The sequence below is a fragment of the Palaemon carinicauda genome, chromosome 19 (genome assembly GCF_036898095.1).
Source record: "Palaemon carinicauda isolate YSFRI2023 chromosome 19, ASM3689809v2, whole genome shotgun sequence".
In the NCBI taxonomy this organism is placed as follows: Eukaryota; Metazoa; Arthropoda; class Malacostraca; order Decapoda; family Palaemonidae; genus Palaemon; species Palaemon carinicauda.
In genome coordinates, this window is record NC_090743.1 from 78029187 (window position 1) to 78056056 (window position 26870).

Below are 26870 nucleotides of genomic sequence, written 5' to 3' on the forward strand. Positions count from 1 at the left end.
CACACTATTCTATGTTATTTTTCTTCCGCTTGTCTTGTTGGTTTTTATAGTTTATATAGGAAATATTTATTTTAATGTTGTTACTCTTCTTAAAATATTCTATTTTCCTTTTTTCCTTTCCTCATTGGGCTATTTTCCCTGTTGGGGCCTCTGGGCTTATAGCATCCTGCTTTTCCAACAAGGGTTTTAGCTTGCTAATAATAATAATAATAATAATAATAATAATAATAATAATAATAATAATAATAATAGAGGAATGAACTCAGGTTACTTTAAAAAGCCATTTATATTAATGGTACAACAGATCATGATTAGGTGGAAAGTGAAGTTAGGGATGTAACGGGAAGAAAGGGCATTTCCTGTTGTAGCCCCTGGGCAATGTATTGTCAAGTTACAGACAATTTAAAACAAAATAAATTTTCAGAAAGTGGGATAAGACAGTGATTAGGCTGCCATTCAACTTATTGTATTTAAGTAAAAAGTTACATGGTTTTCTTGAGCACGCTAAGTTACTTGACAATTCAGCAAAGTGTCCTTTTTCACAATAATGATAAGTGCTCTTTTTCATTTCAAATATCACAAAACTATTTTTGGGCGAACAAGCAGCGAGGAAACGAAAGTACAGTTACATAAAATCATATTATTGTTACTCACACTTCATCTGTCTACCTTTATGCACACAATATATTTACTTGGGAGTGCCAGTGCGAATTACACCATCCATTACAGCGAGACAGAGAGTACATCCCATTGTTCAAGATCTGCTGGCCCGGTTACAGCGACACCTGACTCCTCTCAAGTGGCTTACTAATTATACTGCAGGAGTATCTATCCCAGTTGCCAGAACCATATATATTGCTTTCATCTGCTCAGTGATAAATTATCTTTCCCCTGCACTATGTCAACTCTCCAGATCAACTCTACATCCGCTTGAAAAATTCCAGAACCAAGCAATGAGACTCATTCTAGGTTGTCCAGCATCCACTAGAATTGTAAACATGCAACATGAACTCCGTCTCCCTCCACTCATTGAGAGAATATACTCCAATGTCACCTATTATTATTATTATTATTACTTGCTAGGCTACAACCCTAGTTGGAAAAGCAGGATGTTATAAGCCCAGGTGCTCCAACAGGGAAAATAGCTCAGTGAGGAAAGGGAACAAGGAAAAATTAAATATTTTAAGACGAGCACCAACATTAAAATAAATATCACTTTATAAACTATAAAAACTTTAAAAAAACAAGAGGAAGAGATATAAGATATAAGATAGAAAAGTGTGCCTGAGTGCACCCTCAAGCAAGAGAACTCTAACCCAAGAAAGTGGAAGACCATGGTACAGAGGCTATGGCACTACCCAAGATTAGAGAACAATGGTTTGATTTTGGAGTGTCCTTCTCCTAGAAGAACTGCTTACCATAGCTAATGCCTGTATTACCCTCACCTGTCTCCTCATTATTCAAACATCATCCGAACTTCTCTCGATCTAGATGCACCTCGTCCACAACTACACCAGGGGGGGACGTACACTAGTTAGTACTGTCTGTTCAAGCATTCGGGGGCTTGACATCAACATCGTGGCAGAGAATGTGGATCATGGCCTTGCACCCTGGCAGACTCCTGTGCCAGCAATCTCTTACACTCCAGTCTCTAAGACTGACTTGCCTCAATTTCAACAACAACGTGCATTGGAGACCATCGACAGACTATCCTCTTCCCTCAGTTTAGCCCATCACCTCTACACAGACGGCTCCCTACAGCAGGATGGCAGTGCTGGATGTGCTGTTTTCTCCCCCACTTTGGAACCCCCGCCAGAGGGCTGGACAGGCCGTCGCCTCCCAAAGTCATCAAGCTCCACGTATTGTGAACTACATGGACTTTTAGATGCAGTTATTTTAATCACACGGACCAGAAACAACGGCTTGATCATCTGTGACTCGCAATCAGCACTCCAAGCTCTTTCTTCACCAGCCCCTGGTTACACAAATACATAGGCAACTAGACATGGCCAACATGAGCTCACTGGTAGTGGACTTCCTATGGATTCCCTCTCACGTGGGTCTTCTAGTTAACAGCACCGTTGACCATCTCGCAAAGGCTGCCTGTCAACTGGATCCTCCAGATGCTGATGCTCCCAGGCCATCTCTCCTGTACTGCAGAAAAATGGTGCGCCAAGCTGCTCGCTCACCTACTCATCATCGTAGTAATGCCTAGAGAGCCACCAGTATATCAGTACAGCATTATGATCACTTCTTTCCTCACCAACACAAGTATCGCCGCAGTGGACTCATGGTTCGTCAAAATAACATGGTTTGTGTGCGTCTTCGGCTCGGTTGGCGACCAGTTTGGCAGGTGGCTGAGCAAGATGGAGTTCCTCACTTCTCCTCCTGTAGGTTATGTGACGCACCCAACGCCAACACCCTGGAACACTATTGTCTGGAATGTCCTCTTGTTAGTGACATATTAGCCCAAAGACTCACAGTAGTTGGTACATGTAAAAAATTATTGACAGATAATAATTTGCTCGATGAGATCCTCATGCGTTATCCTCACTTTGGTGGATACTGAATAATCAGCTGTTTTGTAATGTTAATTAAAGAAAGATAGGTACAACCTACCTATGAAATCAAACTAAATTTAATTTGTATTCCATATGAATTCATTTGCATAACCATAAATATATAGAAATGAGCAATATCATTTTTAATATGTACTAAATATCTGTCCATACTTTATTTTGTATTCCTTTATATAACCTTCATTATATGCTATAGATGTAAACAATACTGTTTAAATATGTACTTAAATGTCTGTATATACTTTTTTTTATTCTTTAGGTATAACTGAATTACAATATAGATGTAAACAATATTACTGTATTACCATGTACTCAAATGTCTGACGCCAATGGACGCAATAAATTGATTAAAACAAAAATACTTCAAAAAAACCAAGTATAATTTTACACAAAGTTTTATGGTGGTGGTCTTGAGTAACAGAGTAATTACGAGCCCTTTTACTCCATCCCGACTGACTACAAGGCGTGGCACACCGCTAGACATGGCACACCGCTAGACATGGCAAATGGTGTCCATGGGGAGATGCCACGTGTCCTAGGGGTATCGAGGTAGTAGTCCGTTTTGTCACTAACCGGATACTTATCCGGAAGGCCTTCGTCTCCTGGCTGTTGCTCTCCCAAGCAATCTGTAAGAACAATGAGGTGACAGAAAAAAACCCTTTGTCTGCAGATTGACACAGTGACAGAATCCTGTCGCCGGTGGAAGCTGAGACAGCATGCTTTCCCAGGCGAACCAGCAGGCAGAGGTCATGTACATGACCTCCAACAGGGGTTTCAAGTGGGGTCTACGTGACAGTATTGTTAAGTATATTGGCATTAACCAAATGGATGACATTGAACAGGAAGAACCTGATGCTAAATTTATTCGAGTTATGTAGAATGAAAGAGGAAAAGTATCTTAACCATTTAGACATGTATACGGATGGGTCCAAAAATAAATTAATAGCAAGGCATGGTCATGTTCAGCTGCCTATGTTATTTCCCGCCTTGATTTTCATAGTAGTTTTAGATTAAACCCAGCAACGTCTATTCTGAGTGCTGAATTATTTGCTATATGTGAAGCGCTGAAATGACAGGGGGTAATATTCATTGTCCGCCATTTCAATGATAAATAATGATACAAAAATATTCAAAGCACTAGTGCACGATATACAGGAGATGCTAAACGAAATGAATAGCAATTATAATTTTGTAAAACCAGTCCATTCCAAGCCACAGAGGAATCCAGGGGAACAAATTGGCAGAAACAACCGCGTAGGTAGTAGGTTGGCCTGGGCACCAGCCACCCTTTGAGATACTGCCTCTCGAGATTTAATGAGTCCTTTTGACTGGCCAATCAGTACTACATTGCATCCTTCTCTCTGGTTAAGGTTCATTTTCCCTTTGCCTACACACGCACACATACACACTGAATAGCCTGGCCTATTTATTACATATTCCCCATTGTCCTCGTATACCTGAAAACATTGAGATTAGCAAACTATTCTTCTAAATTCGAGGCGTTAACTACTGTACTGTAATTGTTTAGTGGCAACTTTCCTCCTGGTAGGGTAGAAGAGACTCTTTGGTTATGGTATGCAGCTCTTCTAGGTGAAGGACACTCCCAAATCAAACCATTGTTCTCTTGTCTTGGGTTGTGCCACAGCCTCTGTAACATGGTCTTCCACTCTTGGGTTAGATTTCTCTTGCTTGAAGGTACACTCGGGCACACCATTCTATCTTATTTCTCTTCCTGTTGTTTTGTTAAAGATTTTATAGTTTATATAGGAGATATTTAATTTAGTGTTACTCTTGAAATATTTTATTTTTCCTTAAGTTTCCTTTCCTCACTGGGCTATTTTCCCTGGGCTTGTAGGATCCTGCTTTTCCAAATGGGATTGTAGCCTAGCAAGTAATAATAATAATAATAATAATAATAATAATAATAATAATAATAATAATAATAATAACCGCTAAACAAGGGCTAAACAATATTAAAGGGAAAATGATAGAAACCTGCCAAATTGAATGTAATGTTATTAAATCAAGTAAGTGGCTCGGTACGTTCAAACTTATTATAGAAGACTTGGGGACAGCATATTGTATTAATAGAAAATGTAGAAACCTTAATGGGAAAGTTAAGAATTGGACATGCTAGAGTAAATGCATATTTATGTAAATTCGAGATGGCAGATGCTCTTCGTGTAGAACATGCAATGTAGTAGAGGACCTCTCATACGTCATGAAAAATTATAAGAAATATAATCTGTAAAGAAAGGATCTAGAAGTAAAATTAACAGGACTCAAATTGAAATGATCTTTGAATAATCGATTCGGAAAACACAAAGAAAGGGATGTACAGGAAAGGATGAAAACGGGTTTTATGACATTTCTAACTAAAACTAATTTACTCAACGCATTCTAATCATCTGTAAAATCAACTATCCAACAGAGGAATGAGAAACAAATTTAGTCTCTAAACCCACACAAATGTTCTTTTTTTAAAGAGACTACATTAACATATCCTTCATTCCATTCAGTGAAGGAGTTAACATTTACTAACAGACTGATACTAAAAATTGTCAACTATATTGATTAGATCTAATGTTTTATTTTGTATCATATATAGGAGAAGGACATTCCAAAATCAAACCATTGTTCTTTAATCTTGGGTATTGCCATAACTTCTGTACCATGGTCTTTCACTGTCTTGGGTTAGAGTTCTCTTGCTTGAGGGTGCACTCGGGCACACTATTCTATCTTAATTCTCATCTTCTTGTTTTGTTAAAGTTTTTATAGTTTAAACGGGAGACATTTACTTTAATGTTGTTGCTCTTCTTAAAATATTTTATTTTTCTTCGTTTCCTTTCCTGACAGCTATTTTCCCTATTGGAGCCCCTGGGCTTATGGCATCCTGCTTTTCCAACTAGAGTTGTAGCTTAGCAAATAATAATAATAATGATAATAATACATGGGAGTACATTGGCTCCAAGAATTGGGCCAGATCTCTTATTAAAAATGGAAGAAGAATCCTTGGACCTGGATCCTAGTTCGTAGCCCTCTTGAGTCTTGTGTAGAATGACGATCATCTATTGATGATACTCAACAAGCTGGAAATTTTACGATAAAAGTAACGTATTACTTTTATATACTTTTTTTTATTAGTTTTTACTAAGACTGTTTTTTAAGTACATGATATATGCATCACAATCGGTAGGTAGTAAGTTGGTTAGGGCACCAGCCCCCAGTTGAGATACTACCGCTAGAGATTTATTGTGCCCTTTTGACTGACCAGACAGTACTGCATTTGATCCTTCTCTCTGGTTACGGTTAAATTTTCCTTTACCTACACTCGCACACCGAATAGTCTGGTCTATTCTTTACATATTCTCCTCTGTCGTCATACACTTGACAACACTGAGATTACCTAACAGCTCTTCTAGGGGTAAAGTTTTACTGTATTACAGCTTCTGATTTAGAACAGAAAGTATATCTTTTCCTGTAGTAAATAAGGTATTATTTTACTGTATTACAGGGCAATGTAACCTAGAAAAAATCTACTTTTTCTTATTGAAAAAATTACGCTCTTCGAAAATTACACTTGTCCCTGTCGCAAATGAATAGTTTCAGAAATATATATATATATATATATATATATATATATATATATATATATATATATATATATATATATATATATATATATCTATATCCTACGATAATGGGGGACCCCCAGTGGGAACTCTGGGATTTGGGTGAGGAAAACACGGGGGAAACGGTATATAAATGTAAAACAAACCTTTTCTTCTTTATACATTACCTTTTTGGATGTATAATAATGGAGGAAAAGACAGAACAGTATAAGAGGGTAAACTTTGGAGGCGCCGTTGCAAAGGCTGTGTCTCATGAAAAAATACAGTAACCAGAGCTGCCAACGTGTGGTGTAGATCAAATGTTAGGGTATCATGCTAACATTAGCAGTGTTTTTCATTTCATTTTTCTCATTCTACTTGCCGGTTGTTGTCGCTCTTGCTCGTTCGTTTGTACATAGCAGGTTTCGACCTTCTGCACAAAAACCCCGCCTCCATACGCAGAGACTCTTCTTCCACCAATAGGATTTCTTCTTCTCTAATCGTGAAATGTAATTATTCGTCTCTCTACCAGCTCTGTTCAAGTCTATTACTTGATTAGTTATGTAATACCCTCGTATACATATTACGTTTGACTCCAGTATTACTAGTTTTATTATCCGATACCTTTTAAAATCACCTCATTTTATATAGCCATCAAATATTATTTATCACACATTCCATTTTATCTTCATATATTACTTTTATATATTTTGTTATTACCTTGTCACTCCCAGATTTCACATAGTTACTTGTCCTGGACAAGTTTCCCATTCTGTTCATTCATGTTTACTCTAGGGTCTGTTGCTTTTCAGTTAACCAATCACGAACCCATTCGTATGTAGAGTTTGGACAGGGGGTTTAATATTTCCCTACCCCCCCCTTCCAACAATCCCTTTTCCATGGAAACCTTTGCCCAAGTCAGGTCTTTGTTAGTTCAAGTGACGTCTTTTTGTATATTTTACGATCAAAGTTTTAGATAATTGTAACGACTTCAGTAATCCATACTTGAAAGTATTTTGGTGAATTCCAGCGTTGATGATATTCTTAAATCACGTAATGTACCAACTTTTACAATGTTCCTAGTTCAGTACTAAACTTAAGGCAAAACAGTTGAGACGCCACAGACTCAGTCACAACACCGCCGTGACCCACAAGTTACGTCGTCATGGTCATAGAAGTAAGTCATTAATTTCTTTAACTTTAATGTGTTAGTTTTACTATATTTCGTTAGAGTGCGAAGCTCAACATTACCGCTTGCCAGTGCATTTGAGGTTAATGTTTTAATTTCCTGTGATCGTAATAAGTGAGGAACAAGAACCATTATGTTTAACGTTGGTAATGTTAGCATGCGCAGCTCAACATTACCGCTTGCCAGTACATACGAGCTTGATGTTTTATTTTCATGCGAGCAAAGCGAGCTAATGGCGGAACAAGAACCATTATATATAATGTTATCGTAACAGTACTAACGTTATCGAAACGGGAGTGAAGTTACATAGCAAAGGACATTATATTGGGTTTGTGACCTGGGAACTTCTAGTTTAGGTTAGGTAGGTTTGTTAAGTTCTGTACCCATTTTGTACTTTTTTATATATTGTGTAAAGGGTATATGGAAAAATTCTTTAAAATACACATGACAATATTACCGTATCATTGCTAACGTTAGTAATGCCACCGTAACGTTGGTAATGCTGTGTATCACCGTAACGTTGGTAACATTGCTAATGTTATCGTTCGCAGTACATATGTGAGTGAAGTGACACCGAATCTGAACAAGTCATTATATTTAAACATTTTAACAAAATATATGTAATAGAAGACATTATATTTAATCATCTTAACAGAAAAAATATGTTTTCCTGTAGCAAATAACGTGATTTAACCAGTTTTCACCATTTCATCCGTAATAACAGCAACCAGTCCAGATACTTAAAGTTAGTCGAATTGGTTGTTCTGTTGGTTGGCGGTTGAAATGAAGGTCAAATTCGGTCAAATCACATTATTTACTACAGTTAAACGTATATTTTCTGTTCGAAATCAGAATCTGTAATACAGTAAAACTTTACCGTAAATTACAGTAACGTGATTTGTCCTTCATTTCAACTGCAAACAAACAGAACAACCAATTCGACTAACTTTAAGTAGCCGAATTGGTTGCTGTTATTACAGATGAAATGAAGGTGAAAACTGGTTAAATCACGTTATTTTCTACAGGAAAACATATATTATCTGTTAAAATGTTTAAATATAATGTCTTTTGTTTTATATATTGTGATAAAATGTTTACATATAATGACTTGTTCAAATTCCGTGTCATTTCACTCACGTATATACTGCGAACTATAACATCAGAAACGTTACCGATGTTACACAGCGTTACCAGCGTTACGATGTCGTTGCTAACGTTAGCAATGCTATGGTAATTTTAGAGTGTGTATTTTAAATCATTTTTCCATATACTGTACCCTTTACACAATATATAAAAAGGTACAAAAAGGGTACAGAACCTAACAAACCCACCTAACCTAACCTAGAAGTTCATAACATTTCACTCGCAGGAAAATAAAACATCAATCTCGTTTGTACTGGCAAGCGGTAATGTTGAGCTGCGCACGCTAACATTAGCAATGTTATTCTAACATGTATTGCTACGATAACATTAGCAACTCTAAATATAATGGTTCTTGTTCTGCCACTGGGTCGCTTACGTTCGCAGGAAAATAAAACATCAAGTTCGTATGTACTGGCAAGCGGTAATGTTGAGCTGCCCACGTTAACAAAATAGTAAAACCAATACATTAAAATTAAAGAAATTAATGACTTACTTTTATGACCGCAACGACGAAACTTGTGGGTCACCGGGGTGTTGTGACTGTGAGTCTGTAACATCTTAACTTCTTTGTCTTAGTTTAGTACTGCATTTGAACACTGTAAACATTGGGCTATTACATTACGAGATTTAAGAAAATCATCAACATCAGAATTCACTGAAATACTTTCAAGTATGGAATACTGCAGTCGTTACAAGACTTCTAAAACTTGCATCGTAAAATACGCAAAAAGACGTCACTTGAACTAACAAAGACCTGACTTGGACAAAGGTTAACACGGAAATGGGTTTGTTGGAAGGTGGGGGTTGGGAAATATTAATCGCCCCCACTGTGCAAACTTTCCATACGTATGTGTTCGTGATTGGTTAACGGAAAAGCAACGGAGTCTAGAAAGTAAACATGAATGAACTAGAATGAGAAACTTGTCCAGAGCAAGTATATATGTGAAATCTGGACGTGACAAGGTAATAACAAAATGTGTAAAAGTAATATAGCAAGATAAAATAGAGTGTATGATAAATAATATTTAATGGGAATATAAAATGAGGTGATTTTGTAAGGTATCGGATAATAAAACGAGTAATACGGGGGTCAAACGTAATATGTATACGAGGGTATTACATAAAAGGGATGGTAATAGTTGTAATGGTTCAAGTCATATACTTGAATACACGGGTGAAGTCGAATAGTTAAATTTGACAGATAGAGAAGAAGAAATCCTATTGGTGGAGGTGGAGTTTATGCGCAAGGGGGCGGGGGGGAGAGATTATGCGAAGAAGGTCGAAACCTGCTATGTACAAACGAACGAACGAGAGCGACTACAAGCGATCTGTAGAATGACAAAAAATAAATGAAAAACACTGATAATGTTAGCATGTGAACATTGCCGCAGCTCAATATTACCGTATTTTTTCATGAGACATAGCCTTTGCAATGGCGCCTCCAAAGTTTACCCTCTTATACTGTTTTGTCTTTTCCTCCGTTTATTATACATCCAAGAAGGGAATGTATAGAGTAGAAAAGGCTTGTTTTACCATTATATACCGTTTCCCCAGTATGTTTTTCCCACCCAAATCCCCGAGTTCCCACTGGGGTCCCCCATTAAGATATAGGATATACAGTAGATATATATATATTTCTGAAACTATTCATTTGTGACGGGAACGAGTGTCATTTTCGAAGAGAGCGGAATTTTTTCTAAAGAAAAAAGTAGTTTTTTTCCTAGGATACATTGCCCTGTAATACAGTAAAATAATACTCTTCTAGGAGAACACTCCAAAACCAAACCATTGTTTTCTAGTCTTGGGTAGTGCCATAGCCTCTGTACCATGGTTTTCCACCTTCTTGGAGCTGTGAACTGGGAACTAGTAGGTTATGGTAGGGGGGGTGTATGTATGATAGCGGCCACCTGTATGTGTTATCATGTCTAACTTAGAATACGGCAGTGTAAGGGGGGTCGCAGGGGACATTAGGTAAGGACATGGCTTGTAGGTTAGGTTAGGGGGTAAAGTTTAGGTTTGTTGATGTTCATATTCAATGAATGTGTGAGGAACTGGCCGCTGATATACAAAGGCTCCAGGTGGGTTTGTTAAGTTCTGTTGCCTTTTACAAATTTTGCTAGAGGTTGTGACCTGTGAAGGGGGTCCAGGATCTTGCCCATGGCCAGGTGTTGTGACCTGGGAACTAATAGGTTAGGTTAGGTGAGTTTGTTAGGTTTTGTTGCCCTTTACAAGTATTGCTAGTGGTTGTGACTTATGAAGGGGGTCCACGGCTTGCCCCCGGCTAGGTGTTGTGACCTGGGAACTAATAAGTTGGGTTAGGTAGGTTTGTTAGGTTCTGTTGCCCTTTACAAGTATTGCTAGTGGTTGTGACTTGTGAAGGGAGTCCGGGACTTGCCACCGGCTAGGTGTTGTGACCTGGGAACTAATAAGTATTGCTAGGGGTTGTGACCTGGGAATGGGGTTCGGGGGATTGCCCCAGCTAGGGGCTGTGACCTGGGAACTAATAGTTTAGGTTAGATGGGTTTGTTAGGTTCTGTTGCCATTTACAAATTTTGTTAGGGGTTGTGACCTGTGAAGGGGGTCAGAGGGCTTGCCCCCGGCTAGGTGTTGTGTGACCTGGGAACTAATAGGTTAGGTGGTTTTGTTAGGTTCTGTTGCCTTTTACAAATTTTGCTAGGGGTTTTGACCTGGGAAAGGGGTATGGGGACTTTCCCCTGGCCAGGGGCTGTGACCTGAGAACTACAAAGTTAGGTTGTGACCTGTGAAGGGCTCCAGGGGCTTGCCCCGACTAGGGGTTGTGACCTAGGAACTAATAGATTAAGTTTGTTTTTGCACACCCAAAAGTCCCAGATTCCCAAGTGTGTCTGTCGGGAAGGGGGTGTTCCAACATGTTCATACACAGTGTTCCTAGTGTGTAGAACTTGGGACAAACGAGTGAAATTTCAATTTTTCAATATTAAACTTACCCGATAATCATGTAGCTGTCAACTCCGTTGCCCGACAGAATTCTATGGAGGGATACGCCAGCTATCACAATACTAGAAGGGGGTGTACTTACCAGCGCCACCTGTGGCCAGGTACTATAGTACTTCTTGTTGACACCACCTCAATTTTTCCTCTGTCGTGCTTCCGGCAAGACGTTCTGGGATACGCTTATGATCTTCGAGTATTTTCACGGCTTTTGGTGAAGTATTCTCTCAGATTTCGGCTGTCGCTTTACTGGAAAACTTCTATATTAGCTTAGATAGCTATTATTTAGTCCTGATTAAACGGTTAACGATCTTTTGCTTGATTTTGAAACCCCACTTGGCTAACTCTTTTGATTCAAGATGTCTGACATTTCACAAGCCCCCACCCATAGACGATGTAGGTCTTGTAATAGGCGTATTCCGAAGGCCTCGGTAGATCCTCACACCGCTTGTTCTGACTGTAGGGAAAGACCCTGTCAGTTAGAAGATCGATGTGAGGAATGCGCCGGACTTTCGGAACTTGATTTTGTCCGTCTTCTTAAGTATTCAACCAAGTTAGAGAGAGAGAGAGTTAGGAGGAGTTCTTCTCACTCTTCACTTTTTTCCTCACCTCATGATCCCCTACCTTTTCCTACCCCTGTAGTGGCTACCCCCGAACCTACTATTTGCCCTCAGCCTGATATGTCTGTTGTTTTGCGTGCCATTCAGGCCTTAGGCGATAAAGTAGAGTCAGTGGTTAGTGATCATAAGTCTCTTATGGCCGAAGTCAAGGAACTTAAGGTCAAGAGTGCAGTGGGTGGAATTAGTGCCAGTGCTGTGACGAGTGCTAGTGTCAGTGCAGTGCCAAGTGCTAGTGTCAGTGTCAGTGTGGTGCGTGAGGATACTTCTGTGCGTGCCAGTCGTCCTCCCAGTCCGGGACCTCTTGCAAGCTCCCAAGCCCAGGGGAGAAGCAATGTCGAAGGGCAAAAGGGTTCGGCAGGCCTTGATCGGCGCACAGAAGTATCCTCGGTGGTTGCGGGCGTGTCTTCCAGAGACCGTCACTCCCACCTGCAGACGATTGAGCCCGTCTTTTACTCGTCTGCTGATCAATTGTCAAGGAAGAAACGCTGGACTCAGGTCTCAAGACCACTCAAATGCAGAGTCCAGACCTCAAGAACTCAACCGGGCTGCAGTCATTGGATCAGCTCTGACTCGCCGCAGTCATCAGTTGAATGCACTCCGCCTAAGAGGAGTAAGGTTCTGCCACAACAGATCTCTGCTGTTAAGGCTTTACCTCAGCAGACCTTAGTGTCTGCCTTCCCCAAGTTGACTCTACTGCAGTCCATGCAGTCACAACTTGCGGTCTTGATGCGTGAGTGTCAGGCTGAGAAGGTTACGCCTCCTCCTGCGATCGCTCCGCCTGACCGCAGTACTGCCTGCCAGGCGTACGATGTTGAGGCTCCTCAGGATACCTTACCACGTTCTGAGTTTACTGTTTCCAGTGGTGTGCAGCTTCCTCCGCCTTCCTTAAGGCAACCTCAGCAATGGGAACAGGAAGCTTATACCTTACTTCCTCCGCTTCCACTTGCAGTTCCACCAGTGAGGCAACACTCTCTTGAGGTACAACAACCTCTCCCATCCATGAGTCAGTCTCCTCAGCTCTCGCTGCAGCGAGCTCAACCCTCCTCAAGACAAGCACAACACCTTAGCCTTGCGCCTCAGGAACCTCAACTCGTGAGACAATTACTGTGTTCTGCGCAGCCACTACCTCATCGCTCACAGCTCACACCTCAGGAACCTCAACTCGTTCCTCAGGAACTTGCTACTGCGCATCCGCCAACCACTCAGCAAGCGCAACCCTTGAGTTCAGTCACTCATGCTAGGAGTCAGCCTCCTCCACCCATGCGCCTACCTTCTGCTGCTACTTTTGATCAGCCTTTGCAGTCTGAGCCTCAGGTGTTCCCTCAACAGAGTCTTGAAGAGGAAACCACAAATATTGTTGTTCCAGCTCGTGCTGACTCTGCTGTTCAGCATACCTTACCGATCTCTTCGCTACACTCTGGTGATGAGGCGTCTGATGATGAGGCGGCACACCTGGATCCCTCATCAGACGTGGATGAATCCAAGTCTTCTCTACCTTCTATTGACTTTCGTAAGGTCTTGGCTCTGTTTAGGGAGGTATACCCAGACCACTTTGTCTCTGCTATCCCCCGCTCTCCGCCATCTGAGTTTTCGCTGGGCATGCAGCCAGCTAAGTCTTCTTATACTAAGCTAGTCCTAGCAAGGTCCTCTAAGAGAGCGTTAAGGATCTTAGGGGAGTGGTTGCAGACTAAGCAACACCTTGGAAAGACTTCGTTCATGTTTCCTCCGACTAAGCTCACTTCTAAAGCGGGCGTTTGGTATGCCACAGGAGAGGAACCAGGCTTGGGAGTACCTGCCTCTGCCCAGGCTGACTTCTCAAGTCTGGTAGACTCGCCTCGTAGAACAGCAATGAGGCGCTCTAAGGTTTGCTGGACCTTCTCAGACCTTGATCACTTCCTGAAGGGTGTTTTTAGAGCATTTGAGATGTTCAACTTCCTAGACTGGTGCCTGGGGGCCCTCAGCAAGAAGACCTCCCCTGCGGACAAGGATTCTGCCATGCTATTAATGTCCTGCATGGATAAGGCCATTAGAGATGGATCTGGCGAGCTTGCTTCGATGTTTGTGTCAGGGGTTCTTAAGAAAAGGGAACAGCTATGTACCTTCCTTTCCTCCAGCATCACACCTTGTCAAAGGTCTCAACTCCTTTTCGCTCCGCTCTCGAAGTTCCTCTTCCCCGAAGAGCTTGTTAAGGACTTGTCTGCTGCCCTGATACAAAAGGACACACATGATCTTGTGGCCTCATCGGCTCGTAAGACTAAGGTTGCTACCTCAGTCCCCAGGACTTATCGCACCCCAGTGGCTGATACTCCTGCTACGAGGTTCATACCGCCCTTTCGTGGTAGAGCCCCCAGCCGAGGAAGCTCCCGTCCAGACTCTTCCAGGAGCAAGTCTAGGAAAAGTTCCAAGGCTTCTAAAGGAAAAAACTGACTCTCCGCATCTCCAGACAGCAGTAGGAGCCAGACTCAAGATCTTCTGGCAAGCCTGGGAAAAGAGAGGTGCAGACACCCAGTCTGTCAGTTGGCTGAGGGAGGGTTACAGGATACCATTCTGCCGCAAACCCCCTCTGACCACATCTCCCATCAACCTCTCTCCCAACTACAAAGAAGAGGACAAGAGGCTAGCGTTGCACCAGGAGGTGTCGCTCCTTGTACAGAAGAAGGCAGTGGTTATAGTCCGGGACCATCAATCCCCGGGCTTCTACAACCGTCTCTTTCTGGTGGCCAAGAAGACAGGAGGTTGGAGACCGGTGCTGGACGTCAGCGCGCTCAATGCGTATGTCACCAAGCAGACGTTCACGATGGAGACGACGAAGTCGGTCCTAGCAGCGGTCAGGCAGGAGGACTGGATGGTCTCGTTGGACCTGAAAGATGCCTACTTTCACGTTCCTATTCATCCAGACTCCCAACCTTTCCTGAGATTCGTTTTTGGAAAGGTTGTCTACCAATTCCAAGCCCTGTGTTTTGGCCTAAGCACAGCTCCTATGGTGTTTACGCATCTGATGAGGAATATAGCAAAATTCCTCCACTTATCGGACATCAGAGCCTCCCTTTACTTAGACGACTGGCTGTTGAGAGCCTCCACGAGTCGTCGCTGTCTGGAGAGTCTCAACTGGACTTTGGACTTAATCAGAGAACTGGGTCTGTTAGTCAACATAGAAAAGTCTCAGCTCATTCCCTCCCAATCCATTGTGTACCTGGGAATGGAGATTCGGAGTCAGGATTTTCGGGCTTTTCCATCGGCCCCAAGGATAAGCCAAGCCCTAGATTGCATCATGAGCATGCTGAAGAGGAGCAGTTGCTCGGTGAGACAGTGGATGAGTCTCACAGGGACCCTTTCATCGCTGGCCCTGTTCGTCGAACTAGGGAGACTCCACCTCCGCCCTCTTCAATTCCATCTTGCAGCTCATTGGGACAAGGGTTTGACTCTCGAAGCAGTCTCTATCCCAGTCACCAAAGAGATGAAGACCACTCTCTTGTGGTGGAAGACCAATCTCCTTCTCAGGGAGGGCCTATCGTTGGCTATTCAGACCCCCAATCTTCATCTCTTCTCAGATGCATCGGACTCGGGCTGGGGTGCGACCTTGAACGGACGGGAATGCTCGGGAACGTGGAACGAGGAACAGGGAACGCTCCACATCAACTGCAAGGAGCTACTAGCAGTTCATTTAGCCCTGCTGAACTTCAAGTCCCTCCTGCTAGGCAAGGTGGTGGAGGTGAACTCAGACAACACCACAGCCTTGGCTTACATCTCCAAGCAAGGAGGGACCCATTCGAGGAGCCTATACGAGATCGCAAGGGACCTCCTCATTTGGTCAAGAAGTCAAAACCTCACTTTAGTCACGAGGTTCATTCAGGGCAACATGAACGTCTCAGCAGATCGCCTAAGCAGAAGGAATCAGGTCATTCACACGGAATGGACCCTCCACAAGAGTGTGTGCAACAGACTTTGGACCTTGTGGGGTCAACCTACCATAGATCTGTTTGCCACCTCCATGACCAAGAGACTTCCGCTGTACTGTTCCCCAGTTCCAGACCCTGCAGCAGTTCATGTGGATGCTTTTCTGCTGAACTGGTCCCATCTCGACCTTTACGCATTTCCACCGTTCAAGATAATAAACAAAGTCCTTCAGAAGTTCATCTCGCACGAAGGGACACGGCTGACGCTGGTTGCTCCCCTTTGGCCTGCAAGAGAATGGTTCACAGAGGTACTTCAATGGCTAGTCGACGTCCCCAGGACTCTACCTCTAAGAGTGGACCTTCTACGTCAACCTCACGTAGACAGGTTGCACCCAAACCTCCACGCTCTTCGGCTGACTGCCTTCAGACTGTCGAAAGATTCGCTAGAGCTAGAGGCTTTTCGAAGGAGGCAGCCAGCGCGATTGCCAGAGCAAGAAGGATTTCCACTCGTAGAGTCTACCAATCTAAGTGGGAAGTCTTCCGGAGCTGGTGTAGAGCCAATGCAGTATCCTCTACCAATACCTCTGTGACCCAAATAGCTGACTTCCTATTACATCTTAGGAATGAGAGATCCCTTTCAGCCCCTACGATTAAAGGGTACAGGAGTATGTTGGCTTCAGTTCTCCGCCACAGAGGTTTGGACCTTTCTTCCAACAAGGACCTTCAAGACATCCTTAAGTCTTTTGAGACTTCTAAAGAGCGTCGTCTATCCACTCCAGGCTGGAACCTAGACGTAGTCTTAAGGTTCCTTATGTCACCTAGGTTCGAACCTCTCCAGTCAGCTTCCTTCAAGGACCTTACCCTCAAGACTCTTTTTCTCGTCTGCCTTGCAACAGCTAAGAGAGTCAGTGAGGTTCATGCCTTCAGCAAGAACATTGGTTTCACGACCGAATCTGCAACATGTTCTTTTCAGCTCGGATTCTTAGCTAAGAACGAACTTCCTTCACGTCCTTGGCCTAGATCGTTTGAAATACCTAGCCTCTCCAACATGGTAGGTAACGAACTAGAGAGAGTTCTTTGCCCTGTCAGAGCTCTCAAGTATTATCTTAATAGGTCTAAACCTATTCGAGGACAGTCAGAAGCCTTATGGTGTGCCATCAAGAAACCTTCGAGGCCCATGTCCAAGAACGGGGTTTCGTATTATATAAGGCTTCTGATCAGAGAAGCCCATTCTCACTTAAAGGAGGAAGACCTTGCGTTGCTGAAGGTAAGGACCCACGAAGTAAGAGCCGTAGCTACTTCGATGGCCTTTAATAAAAACCGTTCTCTGCAGAGCATAATGGATGCAACCTATTGGAGGAGCAAGTCAGTGTTTGCATCATTTTATCTTAAAGATGTCCAGTCTCTTTACGAGAACTGCTACACCCTGGGACCATTCGTAGCAGCGAGTGCAGTAGTAGGTGAGGGCTCAGCCACTACATTCCCTTAATCCCATAACCTTTTTTTAACCTTTCTCTTGAATGCTTTTATTGTTGTTTTTATGGTTGTTACGGTAGGCTAAGAAGCCTTCCGCATCCTTTTGATTTGGCGGGTGGTCAATTCATTCTTGAGAAGCGCCTGGGTTAGAGGTTGTGTAGAGGTCCTTTAGTAGGGGTTGCAGCCCTATATACTTTAGCACCTTTGAGTTGATTCAGCCTCCAAGAGGAACGCTGCGCTCAGTAAGGAAGACGAACTTAAAAAAGAGGCAGAGTAACGGTTCAATTCGACTTCCTTACCAGGTACTTATTATTTCATTGTTATTTGAGATAACTGTTATATGAAATATGGGATACTTAGCTATCCTTTAATCTTGTACACTGGTTTTCACCCACCCCCCTGGGTGTGAATCAGCTACATGATTATCGGGTAAGTTTAATATTGAAAAATGTTATTTTTATTAGTAAAATAAATTTTTGAATATACTTACCCGATAATCATGATTTAATTGACCCTCCCTTCCTCCCCATAGAGAACCAGTGGACCGAGGAAAAATTGAGGAGGTGTCAACAAGAAGTACTATAGTACCTGGCCACAGGTGGCGCTGGTAAGTACACCCCCTTCTAGTATTGTGATAGCTGGCGTATCCCTCCATAGAATTCTGTCGGGCAACGGAGTTGACAGCTACATGATTATCGGGTAAGTATATTCAAAAATTTATTTTACTAATAAAAATAACATTTTTTGATATCGTATGAAATCCCAAGCTAAAAACTAGGGTTTGTTCCATAACCAAAATACAAAACACGCTATTTAATATGGGTATTACTTTCGGCGTAGCTGAAATGAAGAGCCATTAGAATTTTAATGAGGGTTTACTACCCCCTCTAGTCAGCGAGGGGGTAGAGAGGGGTAGCTAGCTACCCCTCCCCCCCTCACACACCTGTGACTAGCTCACTTTGCTTTTGGCTCGGGTGATGAACAGACGTGTCTGCTCCCACCCTCGCTTATTGACAGCCTTTGATCTTGTTTTGCTTTTTCTTTTCAGTGTGCTTGGAAGTTGGCCTCTACTATGCGGAAGTGTCCTGGATTACCTGACCGTCCTTGTGGTACATATATGTCGGCGGTTGAAACGGACCCTCACACCTTATGTCCTTTTTGCAGGGGCCAATGGTGTGACAGAGATAAAGTGTGTAGGGAGTGGTCTACCTCCCATTGGGAGAGGGTTTCCCGGCGCCGGAAGAAGAAGTCCAAACGGGATTTGTTCCGTAACCGAAATACAAACCACGCTATTTACATAGGGTTTACTTCAGCGTAGCTGAAATGATGAGCCATTAGAATTTTAACGAGGGTTGATTACCCCTGCGCTAGTTAGCAAGGGGTAGGGGAGTGGTAGCTAGCTACCCCTCCCCCCCTCACACACCGGTGAACTGCTTCACTTCACTTTTGGCTCGGACGATGAACAGACGTCTCTGTCCTGTCCTCGCATGGCAGCCATTAATGTTTTGTCTTAATTACTTACTTTTCTTATACTTAATATATATGTAAACATTCTTATGTTTATGTATATATTTGAGTATAGAAATACAGTAAGTTCCTTTTCAGTGTTTGTGCTGTGTGTGTGTAGGAAGTCCACTCAATTGTATGACAAGATCTCCGTGTGGTCCCAGGCCCCCACGGTGACATTTCATGGGTCGCGATCTCTCCCTTGGTCCTTCGGTCTTCCCTTCGGCGGGCGCCGTGGGGAATCGTCATCGCTGGACTTTATTTATTTATCTTTTTTTCCGCTGTTCCTCCTTCCCTACTGGGAACTTGGTCTATCAGCGTAGGGAACATGGGAGTTTAGTTTGACCACGGTCTCTCTCTCTCTCTCTCTCTCTCTCTCTTGAGGTCATTCACCCTTTTATTACTACTTCGTATTACGGTAGCTTCCTTCCCGTTGCGGGTTGAGTTGCTTTAATCAAATCTAATTGTATTTGTTAACTTTTCAGCTTCTGTGTAGAACGCTTCCCTTCGGGGTTCATTCGTTCTTACTATTAGTGAACATTCTTAGATGAATTACATAGTTATAATTGTTATAATTCTGTTTTTGTTACAGTTCTCCGCCTTCCCCCCCTTCCCTGAGTGTCAGTGGGGGAGGAGGGCGCATTCCTGGTGCGTAATTCTTATGTTCTTTTCCCTCGGGGTTCCTCTTCGGAGTTCCCCCGGGGGAATAAATGTTAACTAATTATTTTATTTTCACAGTTAACTGTCTAGTTTTTTCGTTTGCCTAATGTGCCAACGAAGCAGAGCTGTCCTGTTTGGGCCTGGGGATTCTGCTGTTGCCGCCTCCTCTACGACTTCGTCAAGGGCGTGTTCCCTTCTCCTAGAAGTTCTCCCGTGACAACTGTCAGCTCCTTAGTTCATTTAGAACGCTCAGGAGGTTCGCCTCCATGGGTGGGTAACTTCCCTTCCGAGGGAGGTTCCCTTCCCAGGTATGAGTTTTTTCCCCCTTCAGGGGGGGCAACTTCTCTTACCTTAATAATTACCTGGTTGGTTTTTTCCTGGTCCTCGGGCGGTTATGCTCTTGGTGCTGAGCGACCGCTTTTGTAACCATGCTCTAGGGGCAAGGCCGGACCATGGAATTCGTGCGATTATGCTCTTGGTGCTGAGCGGTCGCACTTGCAGCTACGCTCAAGGGACTGGGCAGCTGCAGGAGCTCCTCTTCGGAGGGTTTCTCTTATGGTCAGCTTGCTGATCCAACGGCCCTAAGGGGCGCCTTCATCAGTTTTTCTGGTCTCTTCTACGAAGAGTTCTCCTCTCTTGTTCGCGAGAAGGACACTCTTAGAGCCTCCTCTTCGGAGGACTCCCCTGCTGTTGTTGCTGTTGTTGCTGAAGGCTCAGTTCCCCCCTCCGAACATCCTTCGAGGGGGCAGTTGAGTCCAACGGTCTCTCCTTCGAGTGTCTCTTCCCCTCGGGGGAGTTCACTAACAGAGACTCCTCTTTGGAGGACTGATGATGGTACTCCTGTTCGTGGTCGTCTTCATCTTCAGCCGCAGAGGATCCTCCTCGACGAGAACAGACCGTTACAGCTGCTTAGCTAGACCTTTCGGCAGATCGTTCACGATCTCCGACACCTGCCAGACCTTTTGTCTCCCATCTCCGTTCCTGGACGCAGATGCGCAGTGGGCACCACTCCACCCCGTTTTCCGACGGGCACCGGTCCCTTCGGGGCTAAGGGCTTATCTCACATTGTGAGGAAGTCCCTTAGTGCCAGGTTTTTTCCTGTGAAACCTCGTTCTCCTGCGCGCTCGCGAGCAGTAGTTCGCAAATACTCTCCTGCTGTAGATCAGTCTTCTGCTGAATCAACACTCCAGCGATCTCCGGTAGCTGAGTCTCGCCATAGATCTCCTGATCACCAACGCTTCTGGGGCCTTCTGTGCGGCTATGCGCTTAGTGCACCTACGGTCTCCTGAACGCCCACGATCGCCTGCTCGCCGGCGCACATCGGATCGCCCTTTTCTGATGTGCGCAGTGCGCGCCAACGTTCGCCCTCGCGCCCACGATCTCCGGATCTGGGCGCAAGCAGGGAGATTATTTCTTCACTGAACTCCACGTTCACCTGCTCGTCAGCGCACATCTGCGCCCCCTTTCCTGATGTGCGCAATACGCGCCGACGTTCACCCACGCGCTCACGATCTTCTGATCTGGGCACAGGCAAGGAGTTTATTCCTTTGCCTCCTCGCTGACGATCTCTCTGGTTCTGCACCCTCGCTGATATCTTCTGGCCGCGCATATCTTCTGGCCACGCAACTACGTGCCTATGATCTCCCGGTTCCTGGCTCGTCGCGCGCAGTTCAAAAAGTTCCTACGCTAGCGCATAGGCGCTCAGAGCCCTTCTGGAGTTTCGCGCCAAGCGCGCCCACGCGCGGTTCCAGTTCCAGCGCGCCAACGCACCAGCCAGCTTCCACTTCACACCGCGCCGCCCAGGAGACACCTAAGCTAGCGCACGGGCGCTCACAGGCACCCCTGGGCTCTCCTTGCGCGCCAGCGATCTCCTAAGCGCCCGCGCGATTCTTCGCCTGCGCACAAGCATTTTCAACGCGCCAACGCTTCAATCGTCGTAGGTTTCCTATGCACCCACGCTTCAATCATCGTAGGTTTCCTACGCGCCCACGCGTTAACTCTCCTGTACGCGATCGGTCGCTACGCGCCACCGCTCGCCAACGTGCCAACGCGCCATCACTCGCCAACGCGCCTTCGCCCGCCTACGAGCCATCGCTCGCTTACGCGACATCACTCTCCCGGCCGCCTACGCTCGCCCTTACGACCGCGCACATGCGCACCCATGTTCGCCCGCGCGCGAACTAACGGTTTTCCATCGCGCGAGCGCCGGTCCCGGCCGCCTGCGCTCGCCCTTATGTACGACCGTGCGCACATGCGCATCCATGTTCCCCCGCGCGCGAACCACCGGTTTTCCATCGCGCGAGCGCCAGCGCGATTTCGCCCACGATTCCCGTCGGGTTTCGCAACGCGGGCTATCTGGTGAGTCTTCTGGAGCGCGTACTTCCAGATCATTGTCGGCATGATCTCTCACCTGTAGACGCAAAGCAACGCACGTGCAGGAGGAGGAAGAAGCTTCAGAGAGGTCTGGGCAACATTCTTCTCCTTCTTTTCAGGCAGGCCCCATCATCTCTACTCCTCAGGATCGTCCGATCCCCTTCCCTCCAGCGGTAGTCGCTGACACTGCGTCTGTCAGCCGTCAGCAGAGGAGGTACTTCGAGATCATGGGGAACCTGGTTTAGCCCTTCCTCTCCACCTTTCCGTGGAAGGGGCTTACCAGGGAATTTTTCTCTCGAGAAATTCTCCGCCCGGCAGGTGACATTCTCGACTTCGGAGATCTTAAGCCAGGAGAAAGCCGCAAAGTGTGTCATGCAGGCCACTTCGTGGCTGGTCGTCTGGCTTGGATCTCTGGGCATCCTGTTGCGATCCGAGAATTTGTCCAAGGAGAGCTCCAGGAAGGTCATGGAAACTTTCCCCCTCTCGGGGCACGAGCACCATCGTTTCCCGGCTCACCAAGTTTCGAACTTGCGGACAAACTCGATGTTGCAGCATTGAGATGCAGTGACCGAGAGGTTCCTCTCAGAAGTCCCAACCATGGATGTCGGCAAGCTCAAACACTCTTCCATCCTTGGAAAGACCTTGTTTTGAGCCCAAGGACGGGGAACGGACAGCTGAGAGGTGGAGAAAGTCGAATCACGATTCGCTCCTCCAAAGGCGCTTACATCCGGACCCTACAAGCCTCCAGCGCCTCAACAACAACAGGCTCGTCAGCCTAGGACATCGGAACCGACCCCGGCAGCTAAGACAAGGTGTCTAAACAGCAGCCCCCTCCTGTCAGAGACAAGAAGGGCGGGATGTCCTCCTGGGGAGGCAATAATCCTAGAGGGAGCGGCCGAGGCCGCAAACGCTAGGATTGGCAACCCCCCTGCATGGTCCCCAGTGGGGGGATGCCTAAGGTTGCGCGGTCAGGTGGCAGCAACTCGGGGCCGATTCCTGCACGATCTCCGTGATCAGCCAAGGATATCGCGTCCCGTTCTTTACATCTCTACCTCCACTGACAGCGAATCCAGTGTCGCTGAGCTCCTATGCCATGGGATCGGCAAAGGGGCTAGCCCTTCGGGCAGAAGTCGAGACCATGCTCTAGAAGGATGCTCTCCAAAAGGTCATCGATGGGCCCCCCCCCCCCCCGGCTTCTTCAGTCGACTTTTTCTTGTAAGAAAGCGTCTGAAGGCTGGAGACCTGTCATCGACCTCTCAGCCCTGAACAAGTTTGTCGAACAAACTTCGTTCAGCGTGGAACAGCAGAGTCGATCAGGCTTGTAGTGAGATCAGAAGACTTCATGTGCACACTGGATCTGAAGGACGGTTACTTCCAGATCCCAATCCATCCGTCTTCCAGGAAGTACTTGAAATTCAGCCTAGACAACAAGATTTACCAGTTCAAGGTGCTGTGTTTCGATCTATCCGCATCACCGCAGGTGTTCACCAGAATGTTCACCTTGATATCTTCATGGCCGCACAGGATCGGCATCCGTCTCCTTCGCTTTCTGGATGACTGGCTAACCCAGGCAGTCTCGGAATCGACACTTCTTCGACACCGAGACAAGCTTCTGGGACTTTGCCAAGATTTAGGGATCATGGTAATTCTCGAGAAGTCTTCTCTGCTTCCATCTCAACAACTGGGATGTCTAGGCATGATATTAGACTCCAATCTCCAAGCCTTCCCCTCAGATGTCAGGATAGCAAGGCTGAGGAGAGTCGCAGAAACTTTCCTCAGACGAGGAGAGCTTCCAGCCCAATCTTGGTTACGCCTCCTAGGTCACCTTTCCTCCTTTTCCAGGCTAGTTCCAAACGGCCGCCTCAGGATGAGATCCCTGCATTGGCGGCCCAAGTCCCGGTGGAATCAAGACAACAATTCCCCGGACACTCTGATCCCTTTGGGACCTGCGGAACGAATGGACTGCAGTGGTAGTTGACCTACGGAAACCTTTGCAAGGGAATGGATCTTCTCATCCTTCCCCCGCATTTGATGCTTTTCTCGGACTCGTCAAAAGAAGGAGGGGGTGCCCCACGTTCTGAATCAGGCCTATGGTCAGAACCAGGAGGGTATCTCCACATCAATCTGCTAGGAATGAAGGCCGTATTCTGGCCCTTCAACACTTCCAACAGACCCTGGCGAGTCACTCCATGGACGACAACTCCACGGTAGTGGCTTTTTTCAACAAGCAGGGAGGTACCTTTTCATAACAGCTTTCTCATCTTGTAGTAGAGATACTGAGATGAACCGAAGTCCACTCAATACCCTATCGGCTCGCTTCATTCCGGGCAAAGGAATGTGCTCTCCGACAATCTGAGCAGGGCCTCACAGATAGAGAGTACCGAGTGGTCTTGGCCCCCCCTGGTAGCCAACAAGTCCTGACCTTGTGGACCTGTTTGCGACAGCCTTGAATTTCAAGCTGCCGCTGTACTACTCCCCAGTCCCAGACCCCAAGGCACTCTGGCAAGATGCCTTCCTACAACGGTGGGACAACATCGACGTCTACGTCTTCCCACTGTTCTGTCTGTTGAGAAGGGGGCTCAACAAGACCAGACTATTGGTCAACCTGTCGATGACTCTGATAGTTCCGCTGCGGCATCATGCAGAGTGGTTCCCGGAACTTCTGCATCTCCTGACGGAACTCCTGAGAGAGCTTCCCCCACGATACGAGCTACTCAAACAACCACACTGCAACATCTACCACAAGCCTTAGCATCGCTTCGGCTTCACGCCTGGAGACCATCCAGCATCTCCTCACAGAGAGAGGCGTTCCGCAACAAGTTGCAGAGCGGATGTCTCGACACCTGCGAAAATCATCCGCAGGGGTCTACCAGGCGAAGTGAAGAGTCTTCTGTGGTTGGTGTCGTGGGAGAGGTACCTCTCCCCTTGATACCACTATTCCAGCAATAGCGGAGTTAGTGTATATCGGCAGGAGGAAATGCGCCTTTCGCTCTCGGCGGTGGAAGCCTATCGCTCAGCCTTAAGCCTGGCCTTCAGCCTGGCCTTCAGGCTGAAAGGAATAGACATTTCCTCCTCGCTGGATCTTTCTTCGCTCATACGAAACTACGAACTTACCTGCCCCCAGTCGGAAGTGAGACCTCCTCCATGGAACATGGTTCGGGCTCTTAGGGCTCTTAAGAGATCTCCTTGCGAACCATTACGCCAGGCTTCTGATCGTCACCTGTCTTGGAAGACGGTGCTCCTGCTCGCTCTGGCCTCAGCCAAGCGTGTCAGCGAACTTCATGGTCTCTCGTACGACGTTGCCCATTCAAGAGGATAGGTGGAGGTAACGTTCAGGTTCGTCCCCGAGTCGGTTACTAGACTCAAAATCATGGAGTCCCGGACCTTCGGTTCGACTCCTTCAGGATTTCGAGTCTCCGTTCTGTAACAGATGACCCAGACCTTCTACTATGCCCAGTAAGGAGTCAGAGGGGTTATCTTAAAGAACAGCTGCAGTTCGTCCTCACGTGCAAGCCCTGTTTGGGAGCACAGGGAGGACGGAGAGGAGGGTCATCAAAAATGCCTTTTCAGCCTGGATTCAAAGGGTCATCCATCACGCCCTCCTCCGTCATGTCGCCTTAGAGCACACGATGTCAGAGGCATCGCAACGTCCCTGGCCTTCAAGAGGAACTACTCTGTGACACAGGTGCTACAAGCCGGAGTCTAGAAGCGTCAAACGACCTTCACAGCCCACTACCTGCAGGACGTGACCCACAGGAGCCTCGATACGTTTTCTATTGGCCCTGTGGTAGCTACACAACAGCTGGTCTAACCTCAGGCTCCTTAATGGACAGGTAGCAGAAGGTTGAGGGCATTGTTACCCGGTTTTAGACTGCATGAATGAAAGAAGTATGTCTGGCCCTTACTTCTTTCTTCATCCTCCCCTCTCTTGGGGAAAGCAGCATCCTGGGTTCTCTGCATAGCTGACCTCAAACCTCTGCAGGTAAACCATGCTTCCTTGTGTTCCTAGTATTAAGTTAATACTGTCGCGTCCCCCATACACTGACGAGGTGGTATTGGGAACGTCCTAGCCTAGAATTCCAGCTAAAGGACTTCAGGTCGACTTCCTAGGACAAGTCACACTTCTTCCCTACACACACAAGCTTTTGTAGGCCGCACGTTTCTTGTGTAGCAAGAAACTTGCGAGGTGCAGGGACTCTTTTTCTCGAGTGCTGCTCACTCGGATTCTGAGTCCCCGGGTAAGCCAAAGCCAGTAAGGCTGGGGACTTTCCACCCTACCTAAGGGTAAGTCGCCCTATGTAAATAGCGTGGTTTGTATTTCGGTTATGGAACAAATGACAAATTCGGAGATAATTTGTATTTTTCCTAACCATACAAACCTTAGCTATTTACACATATTTGCCTGCCAGCCCTGTCCCCCAAGGCAAGTCCTACCTCTAAGTGAAGTGAAGCAGTTCACCTGTGTGTGAGGGGGGGAGGGGTAGCTAGCTACCACTCCCCTACCCCTTGCTAACTAGCGCGGGGGTAATTAACCCTCGTTAAAATTCTAATGGCTCGTCATTTCAGCTACGCCGAAAGTAAACCCTATGTAAATAGCTAAGGTTTGTATGGTTAGGAAAAATACAAATTATCTCCGAATTTGTCATATTTCTCCTTCAAGGGTTTCCTTGAAGAAGGAAATTTCCAAGGACTCTTCTTCCGTAGCCCGAACCTCTGATATTTCTGATAACAATGTTGCTAATGATGATTTTTTACAGCTTTGGGCTTCCTTGGGGCTTAAGGGTTCGCCCTCCAAGGAAGCCCTGTTTGACATAATCAGGTTGGGGGCTGCTGTCAAACAGTCGCCG

General features: G+C 45.7%; 1 protein-coding gene across 3 annotated transcripts in view; it reads left to right on the plus strand.

Annotated features, from left to right (window-relative positions):
* The window catches only part of LOC137658691 (gastrula zinc finger protein XlCGF8.2DB-like), a 560850-nt gene that overhangs the window by 447059 nt on the left and 86921 nt on the right, over positions 1-26870 (plus strand). Inside the window, exon 1 of one of the 3 annotated variants that reach the window (XM_068393681.1) lies at positions 5565-5688. The exons of the other annotated variants lie outside the window; for them this stretch is intronic. The gene's annotated coding sequence lies outside the window, so the exon portion shown is untranslated. Of the gene's footprint in view, positions 1-5564; positions 5689-26870 lie in introns of those variants that run through there. 3 annotated transcript variants of the gene reach the window in all.